The following is a 27231-nucleotide window of genomic DNA, read 5'->3' on the forward strand; positions in this document are numbered from 1 at the left end:
CCGTGATCTTTGTATTACATCATGTGCTTCACACAAGAGATAAGGGAGTTGGAGATTGATCGGATGCAATTATGATACCCTGATTAGACTGCGGGCTGCAAACGGGAGTCTGAGAAACTTGGGAGAGTCTGTGACTCTTTCCACCCTATGCACTCTCATGTAAGCACCCCCATTCCCCACCAAGGAAACAGTAAAGGAAAGGTCTTACACTTGAAAGTACTCATTAGTTTCTTATCCTAAACCCTAAGCCAGGAGTGGGGAACCTGCAGCCTTGAGGTCACATGTGGCCTTCCAGGTCCTCAAGTGCAGCCCTGAAATTGTTATTCGGTCAAAGTGCCATGCTTGAGGACCTAGAGGGCCATGTGTGGCCTCCAGGCCACAGGTTCCCCACCTCTGGTCCAGACTTTCCATAGGCTCTCTACCTTTAGGGAAGCCTTGGACGCTTTCACAGGTTTCAATTATTCTGGGTCTAGAGGCTAGAGGTCCTGAGTTCAAATTTGGTTTAGCTGGGTGACCCTGTGTAGGGTTTTTAACCTATCTGCCGAGTTTCCTTATTTGGAAAATGGGATGATAATAGCACTTACCCTCTTCAAGGTTGTTGTGAGGAATAAAAATGAAATTTTATAAAGCAGTGTTTAAAACCTAAAATGCCCATCTAAATGCTAGTTGTTATTATAATTATATTATTTTTAGTATTAATTAGTAGTAGTAGTATCTTTGTCTCCAAGGCCTGGCATTTCTCCCCGTTCCCCTCCTTATTTTTTATTTTTATATCACAGCTCCAAGTATAAAGTTTAGTCAACAGTAGGTATTAAATAAATGCTTGCCAATGTTTTGATAACTGTGAGGCTCTTGATCTCTGACCCCTTGAATCCAACTTTTAAAAATCTACTGGGCACCTACTAGTGGGAGGTAAAACCTCTCCAGTCCTTGGCCAGAAGGACTCCCTCCACCTGCACAAAGATCATTACGTTGACCATATCTTGACTGAATTGGATTGGACCTGTGGGTCCCAGAACTCCAGAGGAGGAAACTTTCAAGAGAGTTGTCGAGGGGATTGAGGGTTGAGGTGACCTGCCTAAGGTCACACAGCCAGGATTTGAACACAGCTCTCTATCTCCTAAACTATCTTGCCTCTTATATACACTACATTACTAACACACACACACACACACACACACACACACCCATACACACAATGGAAAGTAATTCAGGAGAGGACCACAAACACTTTAGGGGGAAACAAGGGGAGCAGAGCTTCAAAGAGAACTGGAGATTCCAAATGTGGGGGTGAGCAGAAAGAGGATGCCTGGCATGGGGGGCAGGCTGGGCAATGATCCAGAAGCAGGAGATATGTCATATTGAGGACTGACAAATCAGCCAGGTATGACTGGCTCCTCACAATCACTGGGACAGTCAGACATGGCTGCTGCCAAGTGTCTTGCAAAGGAGAGATGACCCCGACCAGGAAGCACCTTGTGTTTTCCTTTGCTCTTCTCTTTGAAAGGAAATTTTCAGACAGTCCATCAGCAGGCCAAGAAAGGATAATGGGGCTATTTTTCTCTTTAGGAGCCACTGGCTTAAGTAATGCAAGCCATGGATCAGTGGTTTGCAATGATGGGGCTGATCGAAAGGCAATCACAGCCAGCCCTGGTAAGGTTAATGATATCTGCCTTTGAGAGGAGGAAATGTAGAAGTGGGAGAAAGGGAAGAGGCCAATAAAAACATTTACATGTGGAGAGAGAGAAAAGGAGAGGAGAGGAGAGGAAGAGAGAAGAGAGGAAGAAAGAGGAGAGAGGAGAGAAAGAGAGAGAGAGAGAGAGAGAGAGAGAGAGAGAGAGAGAGAGAGAGAGAGAGAGAGAGAGAGAGAAGAAGAAGAAGAAGAAGAAGAAGACGAAGAAGAAGGAGGAGGGAGGGAGAGGGAGAGGGAGATTGAGGAGAGGGGGGAGAGAAAGGAAAGAGGGGAGGAGGGAGAAAGATAGAAACTGAGACACACACACAGAGCATGCACTTAAATGAATACCACCTAATGAATATATCTGATAAGAGACTGATTTCAAGAGAGCCCTTTTATCTGCAGAGCTTGTATTTCTATTGCAAACCTCTTAAATTAATACATGAAAAAGAATTAAACTGGTAATTATCATGTTTCATTGTGGTTCACAGAACTTGCATCAGGCCAAGGGAATGAATGGGCTATTCAGCCATTGCAGACTCTTCTCTACCCATTGATGTCAAGTGTGTCAGATCATCAGTGAAAGATAGCTTGCCAGGGGCGACAGAGCAAGAGAAATGGGTTTAAGAATCATCCAGTTCAAAGTGGGATCCATTCCCCTCCTCCCACAAGGCAAGGTTGGGTTGGCCTCCGTGCTTGGGGATCAGGGCTCCTGTTTCGTTATTACTTCCCCTTCACAGAATCTGGGCTCGCTCCACTGGCCTGCCCACTGTTCGCTCTCCCTGAACCTCCCTCTCCATCTTGGGGTCCTGGCACACCTCTGGGCCCCAGGCCTGGGCCCCACTCACCTCTGCCTCTTAGGGCTTTCACTTTTAATTGCTCAGACAGGGTGACTGGAAGGGGCCTTCCCTGCCCAGCCCCACCCTGTCAGGTCAGGGGCATGAACTTCACGTCCGGAATCCTTAACATTCAGATTTGCCTCTGATGAAATTTTCTGTCAAGTGCCCCTCCTCAGCAGGTTTATGGTGGGAGGGCCAGGCTGAGGGGTAGGAGGGGAGAGGGATAGGTGTAAAAAGAAGCCTGTCATATTTGGAGTCTATAGTCTCGCCAGCTCAGAGAAGGCACCCAATCACCCTGGCTATTGAGCCATTTAGGTCCTACCATACTAAAAAGCATTTATCATTAAGTACCCACTATGAGCTGGGGCAGGTAGGAGGCTCAGTAGATAGAAGACTGAATTCGAACCCAGCCTCATACACTAAGTAGCTGTCTGGGCAAGTCACTTAATCCCGTATGCTTCAGTTCCTCATCTGTAAAATGAGCCGGAGAAGGAAAAGGTCACAAAGGGTTGGACACAACTGAGACAATGTGTCAGGCATCGTGCTGAGCTACCTTTTCCCAGAATCGGTGACCTGTGGTGCTTTGGCATCCACACTTAAGTATATACGGTTGGTTCAACTGGCAAGTCTGTTAGGAACTAGGGAAGAGTTCTCATCTGGACTGAAAAACAGGAACTCTAGATTTCTAGTCAGAAGATGTGGGTTCCAATCCTACCTAGCTCCTCACTTTCGTTTTCTGAAATACCTGACTCCCTGAAAGGCTCAGTCTGGGTAACACCTACTCCTGGGAGCCTTCCCTGATTGCCTCAGGGCTTTTAGTATCCTCCCACCACAGTTTAGAATTTCTTTACTTTACACTTAGTATTCCCTTATACGTATGTTTACGATATAGACAGATGTATCTATCTAGATAGACTGATGGGTGGGGAGACAGATACACATCATGTACAGGGTAACAAAGTAACATGCCGATTCTAATTCCCTCTAAAGGGGAAGGCCTGGGTAGCTGGGCTGGATAGGAAAAGAGACAAGCTACAATAAGAACACTGAAAAGAAATGTAACAATCAAGGAAGATAAAGGATGATGCTTTTTAAGAAACGATGATCATCAAATCTGACAAACATTTATTAAGCGCCTACTGTGTGGAAGTCCATGAATAAAACAACAGGCCCTGGCCTCCAGAGGCCTCTTGAATTTAAACCCAGAAGGGGCCAGGGAAGCTGTCTAATCCAACGCCCTCTCTTTATGGATGAGGAAGCACAGGTGTGGGAGGTTCCGCTGCTTGACGTCACAGAGTCAGTTAACCATCAGAGTGGGAAAGTCAGGATTCAAACTCAGGGCCCCTGACCCAACCCAGACCTCCTTCCACTATTTCATGCTGTCTCTCCAAAAAGAAGGATTTCAGCAAATGGAAAAGTGCAGAGAGAGCATTCCAGGCTGGCCAGGGTGGGGGTGGGGGTGAGTTGTCTGAATGGAGAAAGGCAGGAGTGGGCAGAATGGAATCGAGAAATAGCTTACAGTCTGGTTTAGATGGAATGCAGAGCGTGTGCTGGGGAGTGGTGGGAAATAAGGCTAGATGAGTGGCCTGAAAACAGCATCTTCAGAACCAGTCTAGATGGTTTGGTTGCAATGGGGAGCCATTGAAGATTGCTGAGCAGGATAATAACATGGTGGGAAACACGGGAAGATAACTTTGTCAAGTCTGTTTGTGTGGATCCAATGAGAAAGTTGGTCAGGGCAGGGAGACTGACATGGAGACTTATAAAGGTCCAGTGCAGAGGGGATGAAGACCCAGAGCAGACTAGCTGAGTGTGGAGGAAGGGATGGGTCTGTGGTGGTAGAGTCAGCCAGCCTGACTGGCTGGATGCGGACAGGGGGAAATTCCATAACTTGGAGGGTGCAAGGCCAGTGCAAGGAAGAGCTTGCCACTTCAGGTGAAACAGAGGCAGGGACAAGGACAGGTGTTAGGAGAGACATAGGCGGAGCACACTTTGGGAACATAACATGGGACTCTGAGGTGCTGGAAGCATATCCAAATGGAGAGGCCCACTGAGCAGACAGGAATGCTGTCCCAGAGCTCAGACAGACCAACAGGGGCTGCAAGGATAGACTCCAGGTACATCCACACCCAGGCAATAACTGACGCCACGGGAGGAGACGCCATGGGAGAAGGGAGGCCTTAACTGAGGGCCATTCTGAAAAAGGCTGCTTTGAGAAGTCATGGGCTAATATACGGAGTGACCCCCACATTTTTAGATGTGGGCGATAAGGGGATGTTTTTTCTCGACTCTATGTTAGCTTTTCTTTCTCCTGGGGAGGGAGGAAGAAAAGGGGGGAATACTTGATGATTTACAATAAAAAAAAAACCCACTTCATTTGCTTAACCTACTGTGTACCTAAACAAATACCATGTCATGCTTGACTGAGTTCATATATTTTGTCTGTCACTGGGAAGAACAAAGGATTTCCATTTAGAAGATCTGGATTTGAATCTCGTTGCTGTCACTTATTACTTGTATGACCTTGGGCAATTCAATGAAATCACTCCAAATCTATGGCGCTCTGATTCCAACACAACCTACTTCACATTGTGTACATGTGTGCATCCACCACACCCAACCCTGCCCTCATGAATCTGTCAGTTACGCCAAGACAAGGTCTGTGTCAGTCATTTTTCATTTTTGTATCCTTAGCACCCAATATGGCCAGGTTCTAATTAGTGTGAATAATGAATGAATCTCATAAAGGGGTTGCATGTATTCAAATTCCCACTATTTGAAGTTGTAGTTGTATAAAACATAGTCGCTGATTCTAGCCCAAAGGAAATATGCAGAGAAAATTCAAATAATGCAACCATTTCATGGGATTCATTATTTACACTAATCAGGACCTAGTGCCTGGCACACAGTAGGCAGGACTTCATAAAAGCTGACTGAATTGACCAACAACATCAATCCTATTTTTAAACTACATTTTGGATTAAAGTGGCTCAGCAGAGAAGTCTAAGAGTCTAACCATCACTTACAAAAATGGTTTCTATGAGAAAATGAATCCTGAGTTTGAAATACTCAACTTACAGACTTAGGGTCTAAGCTTTAACTTTCAGCTTGTCTGGAATGACTTACATAGAACAGTCAGAGTGAGATGGCGCATGGGGGGCTTTTCTTACACTGCTCTATCAAAACTGAAAAGTTTCTCTGCTTAAAAACCTCCCAGCACCCACGACAAGTCCAAGTACCCCTTGACCAAAGTCTCCCATCCTAGACACCAAACAAGTAAGTCATCTGTCAATCAGTCTGCTGTTTATTATGATCCCCAGGGTCCCATAAGGCTATGATCCCAATACTTCTGAAGGCTATCGTCCACTCTTGTCCAACCTGGCATAGGAAATACAACAAAAAAGTAAAATGAGCTACATTCAAATTCTGCTTCAGACATCTGTTAGCTCTGTGACCCTAGGGAGGTTATGTCATCTCTGTGCCTCAGTTTCCCAAACTGTCAAATGCAGGGGTTGGGCTTGATGGCCTCTGAAGTCCCCTCCAATCTAAGATCTATGATCTGATTTCTTCTATGCGTGTATTTTCTCATTTGTAATATAGTCATATGAGTTCATTTCTCATTCCTTTTACTAAATTTCAGGAAAGAGGAGACAGTATTTGTGTTTCTTTTTTGTCTCCTCGGTGCTGTGCAAAGTGACCTGCACATTTTGGGGGCCTCATACACTTTTGTTATACAGAATTGGCGACATTCTTTGATAATAATGATAATTACTAACATTTATATGGTGCCTTAAGGTTCAAAGAGTACTTTACTTAAATGATCTGATCAACTCCTCTTCCCAGTAACCCTAGGAGGTAAATTTGATAGCTACTATTTATACTAATATACTAAATGAAGAAACTGAGGCCAAGAGAATTTTTAAAAAAATCATTAGTGAACTTAGAGTGCTTTGTCATTCTAATTGTTCCATATGGGCATTGGTTCAATTGAATTATTGTAGGCAGGGAAAAAAACCAAAGTTCTAGAAACAATGGCACCGAGGACACTGTGTTTAAATCTTTTTAACTTATTGGTTTTCTGGTGCCTAGTGCTGGCATCCTCACAAAGTCAGCAGAAAGCAAGGAAAGCCCACTAGCACTTCAGACGGCTCCCCTCTGATGAACTTTGGGATAGCCACACACAAGAATCACATAGGTAGGTCAGGCAGGGGTGGCTTTCCATTTACATCACTGAAAGGAACTCTGCAAGCAATGAGAACAAGACTTTAGTTGAACTGGAATCCGCGTCCTTGGGCCACAAAGTCATAGCTCTTTCCGGTCTCACACTACAACACCCAGGAGTAATACTGTAAATATGTAGTTTGTGAAATAGATTAGAAAATTTAGTGACATTACTGGAAGGCAAAAAAAGAGCAGATTCTGGGAATGGTTACCTATCTGGATCAGAGAGGTTATGAAGGACAAGATAACTCATTTTCCTTAGTCCTTACTGTAACTGATCACAGCAGTGAGAACACAGCCTCCAAGAGCTCTGGGTCTGCATAATACTTGCAACAAGGAGAAGAACCGTCTCCCCGGAGTACATATGAGCTGTGAACGTGGGACATGTTGGGAATCGGATTCCTGGATGAACTTTGCCTTGCTTCCTCGAAAGAGAGAATTAGCCAATTCTGTTAAATAATTCAGAGTTCTAAAATTAAAGGGCCAAGGCATACCCATTCATTACAGTACATAAAAAAGTATTGAAATAACACTTTCCATCTTAAACCAAAATCACAGAATGCTGAGTTGGGAACTGGGGGCACCTTAGCAGCTACCAGATTCAATTCCATTACAGCACCTCGGACAAGTGGTCATGGGTCTGCCTGAGGAGTTCCAAGGAGGAGCTGCCATTTGCCAAGGCAATTCCATCCATTTTGAAATAGGTGGAACAATTAGGAAGTCTTCCCAGACACCAAACTTAAATTTGTCCATTCATTCACCACTAGTAGGGCCACCAACTTTTCCAATATTCTAAATAATTGTTCCCTCTTCTACAATACCATGGTGCTTTATGGTTGTGTGGAAATGGCCCTTGATTCTTTTTTTAAAAATAATCTTTCATTTATTTATTTTTAGTTTCCAACATTCATTTCCATAAGATTCTAGGTTACAAATTTTCTCCCCATCTTTCTCCTACTCCCCACCCACAAATAGCCTACTGAATACCCCTTCCTCCAATCTGTTCTCTCTTATATTCACCCCCATCCCCCCTAACTTTCTAGTAGGGCAAGATAGATTTCTATACCCCAGTGCCTGTATATCTGTTTTCCCAGTTGCATGCAAAAAACTATTTTTTTTAACATTTGTTTTTAAAACTTTGATTTCCAGATTCTTTCCCTTCTTCCCTTCTTACCCACCCCCACTGGGAAGACAAGCAACTCAATATAGGCTGTATAAGTATAGTTACACAAAACGCTTCTATAGTAGTTATACTGTGAAAGACTAACTATATTTCCATCCATCCTATCCTGCCCCCCACTTATTCTATTTTCTCCTTTGACCCTGTCCCTTTTCAAAAGTGTTTGTTTCTAACTACACTCTCCCTCAATCTGCCCTCCCTTCTATCATCCCCCCTCTTATCCCCTTTCCCCCTACTTTCCTGTAGAGTAAGATACCCAATTGAATGTGTATGTTATTCCTTCCTTAAGCCAAATTCAAAGAGAGTAAGGTTGACCCACTCCCTTTCACCTTCCTGCTCTTCCCTTCCATTGTAACAATTTTCTCTTGCCTCTTTTATATGAGATAATTTACCCTATTCTATCTCTCCCTTTCTCCTTCTCCCATTATATTTCTCTCACCTCTTAATTTTATTTTTTAGATATCATCCCTTCCTATTCAACTGATCCTGTGCTCTCTGTCTATGTACACATGGACACACATATACATACACTCACATATGTATTTATATACACATATATATGTGTACATATATATATTCCCTTCAACTATCCTCATAGTGAGAAACGTCTTTATTACAATTATTGTTTTTCCTTGTAGGAATGTAAATAGTTCAACTTTAATGAGTTCCTTATGATTTCATTCTTCTCCTGCTTCTTGTATTTGAAAGTCAAATTTTCTGTTCAGCTCTGGTCTTTTCATCAAAAATACTTTTTTTTGAAAGTTCTCTATTTCATCAAATGATCATATTTTCCCCTGAAGCATTATACTTATTTTTGCTAGGTAGGTGACTGTTGATTTTAATCTTAGTTCCTTTGACATCCAGAATATCATATTCTAAGGCCTTCAATCCTTAGTGTAGAAGCTGCTAGATCTTGTTTCCACAATACTCAAATTATTTCTTCTTAAATACTTGTAATATTTTCTCCTTAACCTGGGAACTCTGGAATTTGGCTATAATATTCCTAGGAGTTTTCTTTTTGGGATCTTTGTTCAAGAGGCAATTCAAGAGGTGAATTCTTTCAATTTCTACTTTGTCCTTTGGTTCTAGAATATCAGGGCAATTTTCCTTGAGAATTTCTTGAAGGATGGTTTCTATATTCTTTTTTTGATTGTGGCTTTTAGGTAGTACAGTAATTTTAAAATTCTCTCTCATGGATCAATTTTCCAGGTCAGGGGTTTTTCCAATGAGATATTTCACATTGGCTTCTATTTTTTCAATTGTTTAGATATGTTTGAGAGTATCCTGATTTCTTATAAAGTCATTAGCTTCCCTTTGCTCCAATCTAATTCTGAAGGAATTATTCTCTTTAGTGAGTTTTTGAAATTCCTTTTCCATCTGGCCAATTTGTCTTTTTAAAGCATTCTTCTCCTTGTTGGCTTTTTGGGCCTCTTTTGCCATTTGAGTTAGTCTGTTTTTTAAGGTGTTATTTTCTTCAGTCAAGTTGCTGACTCTCTTTTCATGATTCTCTTGCATCATTCTCATTTCTTTTCCCAGTTTTTCCTCCATTTCTCTTACCTGATTTTCAAAATTCTTCTTGAGCTCCTCCATGGTCTGTAACCAATTCATATTTTTCTTGGAAACTTTTGATGCAGGAGTTTTGACTTTGTTGCCTTCTTCTGGGTCCATGTTTTAATGCATTTTGTCCCCCAAAAAGGATTCTGTGGTCTGATTACACTTCTGCTTGCTCATCTTGCCAGCCAATTACTTGACTTTTGAACTCTTTGCCATGGTAGAACTCTGCTTCCAGAGTGGAGAGAGCTGTGTCCCAAATTGCTGGGGTGTTTGCAAATGTTGCCAGAGCTATGAGGAGGGTGCCCTCTCTACAGCCACCACAAGCTCTGACACACCAGTGTTTCTCACCCCAGGACCACTTCCCAAGTCTGTGATCCAGATCCAAGAAGGTCAAAGCAAGAATGATTAGCCTCTGAACAGTCGCTTGATCTCCCCCATGATCTGTAGGCCAGGAGCTCCAGAGGCAGCCACAGGGCAGCAACTGCAGCCATCACACCTCCCCCACCTCTCCCCCTGGGGCAGGGGCCAAACTGTGCTCTTTCATCACCCAGTTCCAACAGAGTTCTCCACTGACCTTTTACTTTCTCTTTGGCATTTATGGGTTAAGAAGTCTGGAAACTGCCACAGCTGCCAGTGATTCATTCTCCTGAAGTCTTCTCTGGCCAGTCTGTGCTGCTGTTCAGGACCGCTCTGGTTTTGGGCCCACGCAGCTGGTGCAAGAGGGCTCGTGCAGGACTGGGCTCAGCTTCCAGCTCAGTGCAAAAGACCCTTCCTGTCTGCCTGCCAGGCTGCCTCCAGTGGGAGATTTGTTTCTCTCTATTACTTTGTGGGTTCTGTAGCTCTAAAATTTGTTTAGAGTCTTATTTTACAAGTATTGGAGGTGACTGGTGCCATGGCCCTAGATTCTTGAAACCTTCGCTTAGGAAGTGCATAGTCTTGGCAGATTCTTCTAAAATAAGAAGGCTTAGAGCCCAAGGCCAGTGGCATGTTGCCTCAGAATCAAATCAACTAAGTTTGCAGGGGGCGGGTGTTCCCACCAGGTCATCCATTTAAGACAAGGAAAGTTTCTGTCCTGGTGACTCTCAAAGACAGCCTAGAAAGTATAGAGGGGATTTGGTCTGATTTTATGGAAGGAACTATCTCAACCAGGCCAAGTAATTCAAGGAACCCTCAAGCACTGAAGTCAAAATTCCATTAAGCCAACAAACTTAACATAGAAGTGGTTTCTTTACAGGGAGCCTCCATTTAGCCCAAGAAAAGAAGAATCAGAAGAATGTAACTCAAAGTGAGAGACTTTCAAAATAGCTCTTAAAGAGACAGCTGTGGGAAAATCATTTCATTTTCCATTTCCTTGTGAATAACAGGAGGAATGAGTCCACTGATACACTGAATAGTTATCAGAAGGCATTCCTAGTAAGTGTCCCCTGTTTAAAGAGTATGCTTCTTGGGGACAAGCACTATTTCAGGTTCTCTGTGTGTCCCCAATGCTTGGCATAGCCCTTGATACTCAGTAGGAACTTAATCATCAATTGATTATAGCAATTTCAGAAGTAAGTGGTGCAGCTGGGATTTGAACCCAGGTCCTGAAACTCTAAAACCTGCTCTCTGCCCTGCATCACTCAGAACACGTCCTTTCTCCTCTCATTCTCGGGGGTCATCCTGACCCACTGTTATCCTAGCCATGCTTCAAAGACCAGCTCAAAGACTCTTCCAAAGGGAAGGCTTCCTCTGTCCCTCTAGGACAGAGGCTCTGAAAGTTCTTGGTAGGTCATGGGTACTTTTGGCAATCTGGTGAAGCTTACCGAACCTTTCTCAGAATTATGTTTTTGAGAAAGGAAATCAATTATCTACAAATAAAGTGAGTGAGAGTTTGTGCAGACCAGGTGAAGAATCTGGCAGGCTGTGTCCTGCCTGAAATCCAATCTCAAAGCACATGTATCCCTCCATCATAATCAGTTATGACATTTATCTGTCTTTAGATCTTATCTCCTCCTGCCCAGTGGACTTTAAGCTATTAGAGACACTGACCCTAACTTACTTACCTTTGGGTATATCCCCCAGTATCTCTATCTATCATCTTCCTATCCACACACAAACACACTTACACAAACACACACATATATACACATGCATATATATGCATAGACAATAGGCACTTAATGGCTATTTAATAAATCAATGCTTACTTGAGTTTTTTTTAATGACTCAAGACTCATTTTAGAAATTATATATTTAAAATACTTATTTTCCATTCTTTGGAGACCACAGCATTGGACAGCCTGCATGCCCCACTGACATCCTTGAGATGTTAACAAATATCCAGGAAGGTCCGTGAGCACACTGGGTGGACCTCCTGTGATAAATTCAAGGGAGGACAGGACACAGATGAGAGTCAGATGGGATGGACAGTGGTGAATCAGCTGTCATCCACATCACTGGAGGGTTTACTTACATCAACAAGATGTCTGATCTGTTTGAATTTGTGACTATACAGTCAGAAGGGTATAAAGGGATGTGATTTTTCTGGGCGTACACCTTTGAGTGGTTTATTGTTATTGCTGGTGGTGCTTACAAAGCTTAGAACAAATAACATATTAGGGGCATGTCACTTGGCTTCTCTGTAGCTTCGTTTCCTTATGTTAAGTCAACAAGCTTTTATTAAGCGGCCTCTGTGGGTCAGGTATAGTGCAGAATCCTGGAGGTACAAAGAAAGGCAAAAAATAAAACACAAAGAATACCCCACAAGCAGCCCCTGCTCTCAAGGAGCTCACAGTCTATAAGGAAGCAGGGCTAGATCAACCCTGTGGGCTTATCCAGTTTTAGATCCTCTTAGTCAATGATCCAAATGCCATTTAGCGAGGGCATACATGGGGGCATAGGGTAACAGACTTAACACTGGGAAAGGGAACGAAAGCTATTAAGTCCAAGGCCCTCATTTTATAGAAGAGCAACCAAAGGCACAGAGAGATAAGTGACTCACCCAGGGTCACAAAGCTAGTAATTGTCTGAACTCAGGTCCAGCACCCCACCTACTAAGCTGGCTGTGTCTCTGTTGGACACGTTTGTTAGTTTTTTTTTTCTGGTTTCTTCAGACAGTTTACTATTCCTACCAGCTGCATTTTCTATATCGAACACAACCCCAAATTCACTTGAACATACAATAGCAAGAGTGCTGTAAACTCGATCTGGAAATGGCGAGGAAGCGCCTCCCTCTCTCCACTAGGAATGCGGGATGCCGCTGGTCCTCTTTCTTTGGGTCGGGTTGGGTCCCTTTGTCCGAGCAGATTGTCTGACGGTAACTGGAGCGCTAGACAAGATACATTTCTTAGCATTTGCTTCAAAGATGTGACTCACACTGTCCCAGCGGCTTATTCAATTAATACCCGGCTAATTAAACAAGCAAACACAACTCTCTATTTCCTTACCCACGTGGGTTGAGTGGTTCTCAACCTCCACCTTGTGTCTAGGCCTCTTGGAGCACACAAGTGGTCTATTGTTTGGCCAGGAAGACTGGGATAAGGGAAGGGGAAGGGGAAGGGGGAGGGATGGCATCTCTCTCCTGTCTGGCCGTTGGCTTCCCCAAGCATGCTTCATTCTCGGTGGGTTAAATTCCATGGGTTGGACCCTCTGTGATCTGTGAAACTGAAGAAATCTAAATTCCGAGCTGTCTCATCAAGCCTCCTTCAAGGCCATTGTTATTGTTAATATTTCACATTCATAGAAGCGTGTGTTAGGCCAGGGACTCAACCAACCTGAGTGGTATGTTTGGTGTGGACATGTTCATACCCTCCAGAAGGTGAAGGTCTCAGGTCCAGCACAGATTGATTTTCTACCTCACTTAACCAGAGGAATACTGACTAAACTCTTGAACACCTCCCCATGGGTCCACCCCATTTTTCTCTTCCAACTTCTTACTGCATCTAATCCAGCAGACGGAGTTGTAGGTACACAGGAAAATCTGACAAGGCTTTCAGGGCCCTCAAAAGTACTGCATTACTGAAAATTATGCAAGTTCACAAGACAGTATGAGTCAGGGGCAACCTCTGAACCCAAATCTTCCTGGCTTTAAGGCCACCTCCCTATGCCAGGGGGTCTTCACCTGTTTTGTGCCCTGGCCCCTTTGGCAGTCTGGTGAAGTCTGGGGACCCTTTCTCAGGAAATTCTTTTTAAACAACTGAAGGAAATGCTATATTCCAGTTAGAGGTTCATACAAAAGATTTTTTCCATCCAAGTGCCCAGAATCTTTGAAATCTATTCACAGATGCCAGCCTAAGAACTCCTGCTCTAACCATTCTGCTATGCTGCCTTTCCATGATTAGGGGAAAGAGTGACAAAAAATGGAACAGTCCCTAGCCTAAAGAGGCTGACATTCTACTGGTAGGCATTAATGGGAGATTCCTGCAATCCTTTCTATATGTTGAGGAAACTTTGTAAGCTCCCTGAGGGCAAGAAGGAAAGATGGAGCCATAGAGCATAGAATGCCAAGCCTAGAAACAGGAAGGCTTATCTCCCTGAGTTCAAATCTGGCCTCAGAGATTTACTAGCTGTGTGACCCTGGGCACGTCATTTGATCCTATTTGCCTTAGTTTCCTCATCTGTAAAATGAGTTGGAGAAAGAAATAGCAAAGCACTCCAGCATCTTTGCCAAGAAAATCCCCAATGGGGTCACAGAGAGTTAGACTTGACCAGAAAATGACTGAATTGAACCTTATCACAGTGGCAGGTACACAGTTTGTAGGTACCTGATAAATGCTCGAAGAATGACATTAAATCATAGAACAATTACTCTACACAGAGACTGCTGAAGTCATAGAGTATGACACGTCTGACCAGGAATCCCCTCCACATATCCCTGAACAGTGGGCATCCACCCTCCCTTCCACATCTCCAGAGATGGGTGTTCAAATCCACTTTGGGACCACTCACTAGGGGGAAGCTTTTCCTTAGACTCAGCAGAAATCTGCCTCAACTGGACCATCACTCTGCTCTGAGTTTTATTTTGGGAGCCAAGCAGAATAAGCCTAATCCATCTTCAGTGCGACTGAATTTGAAACACTCGAAGGCCATTATCATACCTTGTCATGCCCCCGGGCTTCTCTTCCACACTGTAAGCATTCCCAGTTCCTCCAAGTAACTGCCCTTCCATGGCCTCAAGTCTGCTTACCATCCTGGCTAATCTCCTCTGGACAGAAACTTCCCCCCAAATCCCAGAATTAAACACAATATTCCAGATGCAATTTGACAAAAGAAGAAGATATTTATCATTTCTTTTTTTTTTCTGGGCGTCATATTTGTAGTAATATAGCTCAGTAAAGTGCTGAGCACATAGTAAGTGGTTAATAAATGCTTGTGGGGGAGGGGGACAGCTAGGTGGCACAGTGAATAGAGCACCAGCCCCGGAGTCAGGAGGACCTGAGTTCAAATCCAGCCTCAGACACTTAACACTTACTAGCCGTGTGACCTTGGGCAAGTCACTTAATCCCAATTACCCTGGCTTTCCCCCTTCAAAAAAAGAAGTCTGTTGACTTGATTTAAGACATCATCAATTTCTTGGTCTGTCTCAATACACTACTTTCTCCTACACGAATGACATTATGATAGTCATTTCCTTCCCTCTGGGTCCCAGTTTCTTCATATGCAAAATGAGGGTGGGTGTTGAAGTGGATGGGGTGTGAAATAAAGAGTTAAGTGAGCTCTGAGGAAGAAAGTGCTTTGACTAGGGAGTTATGAACAGTGTGGCACCGGCAAGTGTTGGAATCTGAGCTCAGAACAATCCTGCCCCTGGCACTCTCTGGCTGTGTAGCCTTGGGCAAATGGCTTGACCCCTCTGAACCTCTATTTCTCCATCTGTAAAATGAGGGTGTTGGAGTAGATAGCCACTAAAGGCCCTTCCAACTTCAAATCAATTATCTAGGACCTCATAGCTCTTTTTTGGCTTCAATTCTAAATGTCAAACTAATCAAGTTAAAAAAAAAAAAAACCAAAAGCAAGACTTCAAAAGCCAGACTTTTTCTCCCAGGACTCCATCCAAACCAAAGGTTGCTCACAGCTGTTTTTCTCTTTTCGTTTCTCTTCTCTTAAATTGCTATAGGTGTGATCTCAGTGGGAGAAGCGTGGCAACACTTTCCAGGTAAGTTGGTGCTCTTTGGAAGCTGTGATTTGCCTCCCCCCACTAAACCTGCTACAAGAGGTGACATCCGGGTCTTCTGGAGAAGCCCTCACTGGGCCCCTCGACTTGCCCCTCTCCTCACTTGCCAAGCTAGATCCAGCCTGCTTCCTGGCTGAAGAAGGGCCCTCCACCCTTCCCCAGTGGGACTGACACCTGAGCTCTCCTGGAGCTTGAAGTGGAGGTTGGGCCCAGGAGGCCCAAGGAAGGATGGACATATCCTTTTGTGAAGACTTTGTCGATTCCCTCCATCAGCCACCTGTGAGGACACGTGATGCCTGAGGTGTCCCGAGTGGTGCCTCCTGGCATAGCAGGTGACAGTCCTCAGTCCAGTATGAGGCCTCAGTCTGAAAGCCAGTGTGTGTGTGTGGGGGGCTCATGCTCCTCTCCGGCTGCCCTCATCTCCCCCTTCTGCTCTATTTGCTCCAGCTCTGAGATCTCATCAGTAGAGGGAACTCCTTCCAAAAAGCAGCCCTGCCTCTGGAGAGGCCCTTGGGTCACTGCGAGGGCTCTCCCAGGGTCACGCAGCTAGCACGTGACAGAGAAGATGTGCAGGGAGACCAGCTCTCTGCTTGGCCCTGTTGATTCTCCTGGCTGGTGCCTTAAGTTCAGCAAATATAAGAGTACCCATTATGAGCATGAGGCCTTTTTGAACCCTAACCCACAGCATTTCGTTAATCACCTCTCAAGTGCTTTCTTCCCAATAACCCTGTGGGAGGAGGGGAGTCCTGCCAATGTTACTAGTGAGTGCATGCTTCATAAATGCTGACTGACTGACTGACCGCTCCCCTTTCACGGACAATACCTATGGACATCGAGACAGTGCTTTGGTCTTTGACACCTGCTTTATTTATGCAATGTCATTAGAGTCTTACAGCAGCCAAAGGGCAACTGCTTTAGACCTGAGGTCATCTCACTGGAGCCCCTCACTTCACAGATGGGGAAACTGAGGCCGAGAAGGGAAATGATGTGCACAAAGTCATAAACTTGTTATTATGGGAAGGATTTGAATCTAGTGCTTCTGACTCTGGATCAAGCTCCTCCTGGCATGCCATCCTACTTCCAGATGATACCAAAAACTCAGGAAGATGCCAATTTTCCTGGAGTTGGAAAATGCGGGAAGGCACTCCTACTTTGGGGGAAGGGGTCTGGTGAGGGAGACTGACAGATAGTAGACAGACAGATGGATGGATGGATGGATGGATGGATGGATGGATGGATGGATTTCCTTTTGTCTCCTTGGACTTTAGTCATTTGCTTCCAATAGGAAAAAGCCAGAAGGCTTGTCTTTCTCCTCACGGCAGAAATGAAACCACGGTTTTTGTGGTTTGTGAGCTTGGTAAAGGAGGTTTTCCCCCATTTTATCTCTAGTATCTTGGTAGATTTGCTCAGCTATCCACCGATGACTGAGGGAAACAGTTGCCTGAAGCTGTAGAAGAGGGAGAAAATATGGGGAGGCTGCAGGCAGAAAAGCTGATGCCAAAAATCCTTGTGGCTGCATGAATTTTTCTAGTGAGAAGCTAATCGATCTGGATTAGCGACTCTAAATCCCTGGATAAATTATTTATGTTGCATTCAGTTTACTGGTACACAAATGGGTAATTCCTCCCCCTCCCCCCCCCAAATAATATATGCACTTGAAAACAACAAATTAAAATTTAGTTTTCTGCCCCAAACTTCCTCCAATACTTGCTGCACGGAAGGCACACACACCCCATTATAGGCCCCCAATTTTTAAATGCCAATGTTTAATAGATAAGGAGGAAGGTGAGAGCAATCATTAGCCCATACATTTTGTGTCTTCTTAAATCAATCTTTGAGAAGGGTTCCCTATCAAACAAGCTCCCAATGTAGTTGTCACAAAAAATTGGGGAGGGAAGGAAAGGCACCGTAGCAGTTTCTCACCTAATGGACATGGCGCCATATTGCTATTTAATTGTAGAACTAGCCATGATCTTCTACTGCCATAAAAGTCTGTAACAATGATACATTACGGGTATTTTCTAAAACCCCTCTGACCATGGGTCTATGAAGCCATGTGGCTAAGGGCATAGAGGGCTGGTCTTAGAGAGGGGAAGAGCTGAATTCAATCCCACCAGTGACATACAAACTGGCAGTGATTCCACCCCAATTCTAGGTGGTGCAATCATGCAGCGGGCACTGGATTTGCAGTCAGGAAAACTCATCTTCCTGAGTTCAAAACCAGCCTCAGACACTACCTATATTTGACCCTAGCCAAGTCACTTAACCCCATTGGCCTCAGTTTCCTCATTTGCAAAATGGTGAAAGAAATGGCAAACCATTCCAGGATCTTTGCCAAGAAAACCCCAAATGGGGTCACAAAGACTGAACATAACTGAAAAATGACTGAACATGACTGAACAGTGTGACCTTAGGCAAGTCACTTAACTTTAACTTACTTAACTAAACTTAACAGAGACCCCAGAAACTCTCTAAGACTCTTCTTCAGTTACACCTGTCTGCACTGGGAGAGGAAGTTTCTACCTGGGTAGTTTCCTAAAATAATGAAATAATTGGTTCAGCTATGTATGTTTGTGCGTGTGCATGTGTGTACATAATTTAATTTACTGATACAACATGGGAATATATTCCAACATATCCGTGGACATATATGTACATATATATGAATATATAGACATATATTTGCATATCTTATATTTGTGGGGAGATGCAAATTTCTATAACTCTAGGTTATAAAAATATACTCCACATATAACATTTTCCCTATTTGACACATTTTTGTACAAAAGAAATTCATATTGTCTTCAGTGAAGTTCTGTCTAGAGCTGGGGTTCTTTACTTTTGGGGGGGTCATGGCCCCATTGGGAGGTTGGTGAAGTCTACCTCTTCTCAGAATATCATTTGGTTGTCTACATTAAGAATTGAAGGAAAAGATAACCTTTAGTTGGAGGTTAGTAAAAAAATATTTTTTTGTTTTACTCCCCAACCAAGTAGAGACCTTCCTTGATGTCTACCCTGTGACTCCCAAGTTAAGATTCCAGGTCTATAGGAGGAAGTCCAGGCCATTAAATGGACAACTTTTCTTTCCTCTCTTTTGTAATGACAGCCTACTAGCCAACACCATCCCAATGCCAATGGGCCATGTCTACCTTTCTTAGAATGGGAACCACCTTCCACATGTCTAACTGACATTTACATAATATTGGCAATTATGCAAAGTACTTTATAGACATTATCCCACCTGAGCTTTACAACAACCCCGTGAGGTAGGGGCACCAAACTGAGGCTTAGATAGGTAGAACCTGGCCTGGTCACGCACCCTCAGAAACATGGGGCTGACTCCAATTCCACCTGAAATATTATAATGAGCCACGCCTCTCTTTTGAGCTAACCCCAAGGGATGGCTCAGAGGATTTAGAGCTGGAGAACAACTACAGAGGAAGAAATGAGGGGTAAGTGTGATGAGGAAGATGAGGAATAAGACTTGGTCCAAATCACAGAGGTTATAAGCAGCAGAACTGGATACCCAGTGCACGCTCCCTGATTTCCTATCCAGGCTTCTCTCTGCTCTCTACATGATGCTTTTTCTTGCATCTAGGATGACCAAAGATTTCTCCCCACATTTCTACTCTGCAAGGCCTGGAGACCCCTGGGATTTACAGATGAAAAAGCTAGATGGCCTCCTATCCTGCTCCAAATCTATGGATCCTTACTTTTTTTTTTTTAAAGACTTCACTAACTAGCAAGAAAGCATGAGAAAGTTTCTAAGAATTGGTCAAAACTTAACTTATTTGGGAACATGAAAACATTGTCTCAACTGACGAGATTTTTGCTGATTTTACTCATGAATAAAATATGAAAGGAAAACACAAAAAAGAGAGTAGGTGCTAGGTACTTGCAAAATAAAATCCACAAGCTACAATAAAGATAAACCAACCAGCTGCTGAAAAAAACGCAATGCCCCCCCTCAAGTAGGGGAATATCATTTTATAAATTCCAGAAACTACCCACAGAAATTGTGAATTAGGCAAAATTTCTCGATGGATAAGCAGTCCATCCAGAACTAAGTGATCAGGGTTGGTAGCCTGATTAGTCTTTGTATTAATATTTAATAATATTATTATATATTAATTGACTCTGTATCAGAGGGGGTTCATTGTAAAGCCCTGGACAGTTCACTGAGGTGCTGAGGTTTCTTTCTTCAAGTGCAGAGCAGCTTTTGAGAGGACATGCTTATGAAAGAAAGAATAGACATTTGTTATGCTTGCGCCAAACCCTGAGACAATAAATTGTGAGCTTTCACTTTGATTTGGAAAGAGCAGCCAGCAGGCCCTGAGAGCATTTCAGAAACATCGTCAAATGGAACTAGAATCTGCAACATGAGGAAAGTGATGTGTCTGCTGTTGAGATGTTGTCAACTTCATCAGTGAAAAGTAGCCTATTCTGAGGGCTTCTAGGAAGGGGCAACAGAAGCATTTAATAGTATAGTACAAAACAATGGCATAAAGGAAGATGATGGGAAGAGGAAAGGAAAGGAAAAGACAGAGAAGGAAAGGAAAAGAGAGGGAAAGAAAAGAGAGAAGAGGAGAGGAAAGAAAGGAAAGGAGAGGAGAGGGGAGGAGACAGGAGAAGAGAGGAGATAGGAGAGGAGAGGAGAGAAGAGGAAAGGAGAAGAGAGAAAAGAAAAGAAGAGGAAGGAAGGAAGGAAAAGAAAGAAAGGAGAAAGAAAGGAAGGAAGAAAAAGAAACAAAGAAAGAAAAAAGAAAGAGAGAAAGAAAGAGGAAGGGAGAGAGGGAGGGAGGGGGAGAGAAGAGGAGAGGGGGGAGAGGGAGAAAGGATGAGAGATTGAGAGATCTAGTCAGTACTCAAGAGTGATTTCCCCATTTGCAGATATAGCAAAAGAGAAAAGAAATGGTTACCCCAAAAAGTCAAATCCTATTTATCCAACTTTTTCTCAGAACTAATAATCACTAGGGTGAGGTTATAATTGGAGAATGGGAGAGGAGGGCAAGGCAACAAAGAAAACATATACAAAACCATCTTACTTATTTGCAATGAAAGCCTACTTCCACAGACAGCCATGAGTGCAGCTGCAAGGGCCTTTTTTGGAGTCCAAGCGATGGCTGACTGTGTAGTTGCCTTAGAGACCTCCGCATTGTGGGATAGGATCTCTTGGCTGGAGAAAAGCGTGTCTTGAATACAGTGAGAGAATCATTGCTAGGACCAGACCTCACTGATAACTGAGGCAGTCCAGAATTCAAGTTGTTGGGTATGTTGTAAATGGGATTCTTTGGCAGGTCAATGAGGCCCCTTTAGCTCTGAGATTGTGGGAGGATGCTATGATTTTCTGCTGTTTCTACTTCTCAGATCCCATCAGTAGTAGGTCCTGTCAATTTCACCTCCAAGTATTTCTTGAATGTAACTGACTTTTCTTTATTGCGATTTCCATCAGCCAAGTAGGGACCCCCATTCCCACTCATCTGGACTACTGCAAAGGTCTCTTAAAATATCTTCCTGACTACCTTCTCCTTTCGATAGGTCTCAGAGTGATTTATTTTGCTCATATCACTCCTCCACTCAAATATTTTCAGGTCCTCCCTGTTGCCTCTGAGTCAAGATCAAAGTCTGGCTGGACATTTAAGACCCTCCATAACCTGGAACTACCCTGCCTTTCCAGACATTTTAAAAATTAGCCCCCAAACATGTACTTTCCCACCTCCATCACTTTGTCTAGGCCTTTCCCTGTGACTGAAATTTCCCTCCTCCTCCCAGACCTTTAAAATCTGCCTTAGATTCTAGTTTCCTCATAAAGTGGTTACCTGCCTGACAATGAGAGCCCCTCAGGTATAAGCTGTCACCTCTAATACACTTCTATTGTAATGTTGTCGATTCTATTTATCTTAATTGATTCACCAACTAGATGATGAGTTACTTGAACCATTTATTCAAGTGGCCATCTCCCCAGTGCCCAGCATGGCACCCTTCACAGAGCAGGCTTGTGACAAATGTCTGCTGTGTTCTTACCTGATACATACCTATTCTAGACACACACGAAGAGACCTTTCCTGATCAGATATCACCCATGTGCCCACCCACTGAGCTCCAAGATGCTGACACATTATTCGAGGGCTTCACATAATGCCTCCAAATTCTTGTGGAATAAGAATTCTCATGCAAGTGGATGTTTAGGGGAGGAAAAAGAGTGGGAAAGGGAAATAAAACAAGAAGTCCTTAACAGATAACTTAAGACTGGGAAGAAACAGCTGCATCCACTTTAGGTAAAGTTACATGGACAAGTTTATGGGTTTGGATGAAATGGTACATTACCATTTGTCTATTCATTCTCCATGGTTTACCAGGGAAATACCATTCATTTCCATTGCCTACTTCCTTGGGATCAGGGATAAGAATACCATCCCCCTCCATCCCATACAAAGATGGGTGAACTTGTTATCTCTTTAATTGGGGAGGAAAGTCTATATAGTCCTTCTACCAACATTCATGGCTTTTCAGATAACTCAACCTGGAGTCGGAAAGATCTTAGTTCAAATCCTGTCTGAGACAGTTACTAGCCCTGTGATCCTAGGCAATTCACTGTCTCAGTTTTCTCATCTACAAAATGGGAATAATGACAGCACCCATCTCCTAAAGTTGCTACGGGCATCTGATGAACATCCAGTGAGATAATATTTATAAAGAGCTTTGCAAGGCTTAAAATGCTACATAAATTTTTATTATTGTTATTATTATGTCATGATTTACAATCATACAGGTCATCTAGGGAAATGCTTTATTTTATAGAAAAGAAAACTGAGGCCTGGAAGGTGACATTAATTGCCTCCAAATGCGTAAGTCATACAGCAGGGACTGAATCCGAGGCTTTCTAAAGAGAGGCTCATGAGAGTGAACCCCAAGTAGGTGGTTCATCCTTGATCCTTCCCCCAACAGGAAGACACAGTGCTTTCCTTTTCACAGCAATGCCAGGTAAGAGGAAAAGGTCTAACTGAAATCTTTATTCTCCTTTAGGGATTTGAATGCCTTCAGGGAAGAGATAAAACTCACCTTCCCCTTGAGACTCCTAAGGGCTATTATATCATCTTCTGGAATAGACTCAGCAGCTTTCTCAGAGCCTGGGAGAAGCTCTGAGGGGGATGGATTGCATCTTGTTCTTGGAGAAATGCTTAATCTTCAGTTGGGACAGGGTGACCCATTATTCCTGCTCTTTCTTCTCTGACAGGTATGGACAATGAAGGGAAGGGACTGACATATTCTTCTACCAGCTGAGCTTTCCTTTTCTCCTGACTCCAGGAGCACAGACTTGGGGTTGGAGGTCTAGTCCAACCCCATCCTGTTACAGATGAGGAAACTGAGGCTTATAAAGGTAGACTGACCTGCCTAAGGTAACACAGATGACCTAAGTCGGTTTGGATTTAAGCCTGGGACGTCCGGCCCCAGTTCCTGTGTCCTTTCCTCTGCACTATACCGCCTGTAGCTCTGTGCTCAGGTAAATTTGTCTGGCACGTAAGCTGGTCTCGGGTACTCTCCTTGTTCCTTCAGCTCCATGATCCAAGGCTCTGGAACTCAGTGATGGTTACGCCTTGGATTGCAGAAAGCACAATCTCTGTCCAGCAGACGGCTCTGGGAAACGCTGCCAGGTCTCACCCTCTCTGGATTCATATTTGCATGAAAACGGTCTGTCGGCCATTTTATGAAGTCAGATGAAACACAGGCTTGCCAGGGGGATGGCCAGGCTTGAGTGACTAAACCCTGCAGACCAGAGTTCTATTTAAACCCCAAACTAAACTAATATATTTGGATAGGCCTATAAACAATTAGAAAAACAAACCTACAGCCCCCAGTATTGACTGACTGAGAAATGACGAATGAGGACAATTTATGACAATGACACTTTTTAAAAGGTTGATGAAAAATTGCTGTAAACAATTATTAGATCTCCCCACCCACAACATCAGGAGAAAATCAGCTTGAGGAGGGAAGAACCATGGATGAAATCCAGAGCTGAAAGGGACCTTTGGGAGGTCTAGCCTAACTCATGCATTTTATAGCTGAGGAAATGGAGACGTAGAGAGGTGAAGGGACTTGCCCACCAACATGTTACTAGACTGTGTCAGAAGTGGGATCGGAAGGGGACTTTATGCACCATCATGGGTAGAATGCTGGACCTGAGGCCAGAAAAACCTGGATTCGAATCCAGTCTCAGTCACTTCCTAGCTGTGTGTTGCCGGCAAGGGTACTGGAGGAGGTGGGCACGTCCTCCCCACCCTCAATACCAGATAAGACTTTGTGAGCACTGCAGATACACTGGGAGCATGATTTGACTTGGTTCCCCTGCAGATGTATCCAGGATCCAGCCATGGGCTCTTAGGGCAAGGAGGAGGTAAAGTTAACTCTAGACATGAGCAAAGGGTTCTTGAGACTCTAGAGAATTTTCTTACCCAAAGTTGTTGTTGCTGTGTTTTTGCTTTTGTTTTTAAGCAATTGAGGTTGAGTAACTTGCTCAAGGTTACACAGCCAGTTACTTTGTGTGGGTGTTAAGTATCTGAGGCCGGAACCGATCCCGGGCCTCCCGACTCTGGGGCCGGTGCTCTTACTCACTGCACACCTGGCTGCTCCTCTTGCTGTTTTTAAAACTGTCTAGGACAGTGGTGAGAATCTCTGATAGAAATGGGGATGGATCCCTAAGCTATAAATAAGGCTCCCTGAGGGTACCCAGTGACTTAGTTTTAAAATTCAGTGCTGTTTATGTCTTATTTTGTTAAATATTTCCCAATGACATCTTATCCTGGTTCAGGGGCACTCAGGAGTGTAGCAGGAGGGGGGCCATGGGTGCAATGCCTCTAACTTAGGAGACGGCTTTTATCTGGGGGGACTTGAATATGTTTTTACTGAGAGGATTGTTTATTTGACCTCTCAAGCTCTGACCAATCCAGGGCACCAAGTAAGACCTACAACCAGGGGGGTATCTGCAAGTCACCTGGCCTCAGCTTCAAATTCCTCAGCTCTAAAATGGGGGTGACAATAGCAGCCACCTCCCAGGGTTAAGGGAAGGATCAAATGAGGCAGTGTGTGCCAAGAGCCCTGAAACCCTGCAAGTACGGCAGGATAATGGAATCTTTGGATCTCTAGTACTTAATAATACTTTTGTGAATGAAACATATTTAAAATTCATTTAATTTAAATTAAATTTTTAAAATTAAAATTTTCAAATGAATTTTTTAAAATAAAAAAGTTTAAAATTTAAAAAATTTTAAACATCACCTTATAGAATGTGAACTCCCTGAAGACAGGGTTTGGTTCAGTTTATCTGTTTGTCTTTTGTTTTTTTCATCTTCGGGGCCAAGCTCAGTGCCTGGCACAGAGGAGAGGTGTAATAAAGACTTAAACACTGAACTGAATTGGAAGTCACAGAAGATTATGTCTAAAAGACAAACTCTATTGATTGAGAGAAAAGAAAATCACCATGAATGTAGAAAACTCAAGACCATTTTGTAATGAAGTTTTATATATGTATATACACACATCTATTTCTGTATACAGTTATGTACATATATGGAGAGAGAAAATCAGAGTGAGCGAGAGAGAGAGAGAGAGAGAGAGAGAGAGAGAGAGAGAGAGAGAGAGAGAGAGAGGGAGGGAGGGAGAGAGGGAGGGAGACAGAGAGAGATATGGAATGAGGAAGGAAGTTTAATGTAATAGACAGAGAAAGGCTGTTTCAGAGTCAAGTTAATTTGGGTTCAGGGTCTGCCTTTAAGATTTACTGACTACAAGACTCTGGGTAAGTCACTTAACCTCTAAGGGCCCCAAGACCAGAGGCTGATCCGTTTTCATCCAGGAAGGGCCTTCACTGGAATTTCCCAGAACCAAAGAAATCACATGTCTGGCCCAAAAAACAAAATTTTAAACTTAAAAGTATGTGCAAGTGTAAATGTTTGTCCTTATTAGCCACACTAAACAGTTCAGCATAACCTCTACAAGCTCTGCTGTATACACGTGTGCACGTATGCACTTATACGTGTATTTTTCATATAAAGTACGCTGCAGAATATAAGGGACCAGAGAAATGTCAGCTAAAAATATGTGGAAGAAGTAAACAGTGGGATGAGTCTCAGAACAGTGGGGCTCTGAGCTTTTGGCACCTGACGATTCACAGAAGTGCTGAGGCTTATGGAATGAAAACCATCCTAGGACACAGGGTATGTCTAGCAGGCAAGATCACAGAATCACGGGGGGTTTGGAGCTGGAAGAAAACTCAGAGGCTGTTGGAGGAGGAAACTGAGGCTCAGAGAGGCTTGCCTGGGGTCACGGTGCTGTTGTGCCAGAGAGGGAAATTCAAACTCAGGTTGTCTGACTCCAAATTTCTTCTCCTTCCCACGGTATCACAAGCAGAACCTGTGACCTTGAGGCCACATGTAGCCCTCTTGGTCCTCAAGTGCTGCCATTTTGGATTCAAAGGGTCACACTTGAGGACCTAGAGGGCCACATGTGGCCTCAAGGCCACAGGTTCCCCACCCCTAGAGCAGACCATTAACTCAAAATTTTCCAGCCTTGGTACTAAGTCTTTTCATCTCTTCTTCCAGCCAGGAAAGGCACAGGAAGGTAGAAGTAACAAAAACACTAACAGCCATCAAAGGAAGAGGACAGAATTAGCTCAGCCAGGAAGATGGAAAAGGGTTATTCAAGGGATTTGGGCGCTCGGACTCTTGAGGGTCAACGAGCTTAATTCAGCCTTTTTTCCAAAAGTGGGAAAAAAATTAAAAATAAATTTGTAGTCATATTTTAAAATCTGTCCAAGATCATCATTCCAGACTTTCCCGTTTCGTCCCTGTCATTTTTACTAACTGGCTATGTTAGACAACTTAGCATTGCTCGGGAAGTGCAGTGGACAGAGAGCATGCCGTGCCAGGACTGGTGTCAGCAGTGTTCATCTTCCTGAGTTCAAATCTGGCCTCACACACGTATTAACTGTGTGCTCCTAGGCAAGTCACTTAACCCTGTCTGCCTCCGTTTCTTCATCCATAAAGTGAACTAGAGAAGGAAATGGCAAACCAAGAAAAATCTAAATGTGCTCATGAAAAGTCAGACATGCCTGAAAAATGATGCAACACCACCACCAACATAGCAGCATATCATATACGCCCAAGGGAGAGCCAAATGCAGGATGGTTCCTCACTGGTGGTCCATGGAAGAACAAGCCACCCTCATGAGGTGACTGACCCATCTAAGTAACGAAGGAGTGATCTATACTGATGACACTCAACATATAGCATCTCAACAGAGATAAAGTGACCAAAACCATGATTTCACTGATAGAGGGAACTCCCTTGTGAGGAAACTCCCTCCACTCACGCAGGCTGGCACCTTCTCTTCAATGTACAAAGAGTTCCCCAGAACACTGAGCCTTTAAGAGTTTCATCACAAAGAAGGATTCAGTTTGGGGTGAAGGGTATTAACATGATGATGACATAAAGAAAAAAGGCATCAATGAAACTTATTTAAAGCAGAAGACATAAAGGGCTTCATATTTTTCAAGTTTTCAACAAAGTGATGCGTCCAGCACAAATATCTCTTTGCAAAACTCATAGCTTCCAACCTA

The 27231-nt window shown here is 43.6% G+C and overlaps 1 protein-coding gene across 9 annotated transcripts in view; it reads right to left on the bottom strand.

The window, feature by feature from the left end:
• The window catches only part of LOC138164915 (nuclear factor 1 A-type), a 462063-nt gene that overhangs the window by 180773 nt on the left and 254059 nt on the right, over positions 1-27231 (bottom strand). The window lies entirely within an intron of this gene.

Source organism: Petaurus breviceps, unplaced genomic scaffold, assembly GCF_028583685.1.
Source record: "Petaurus breviceps papuanus isolate PSGF00001 unplaced genomic scaffold, PetGlider_PUasm1.0 207, whole genome shotgun sequence".
NCBI classification, from domain to species: domain Eukaryota; kingdom Metazoa; phylum Chordata; class Mammalia; order Diprotodontia; family Petauridae; genus Petaurus; species Petaurus breviceps.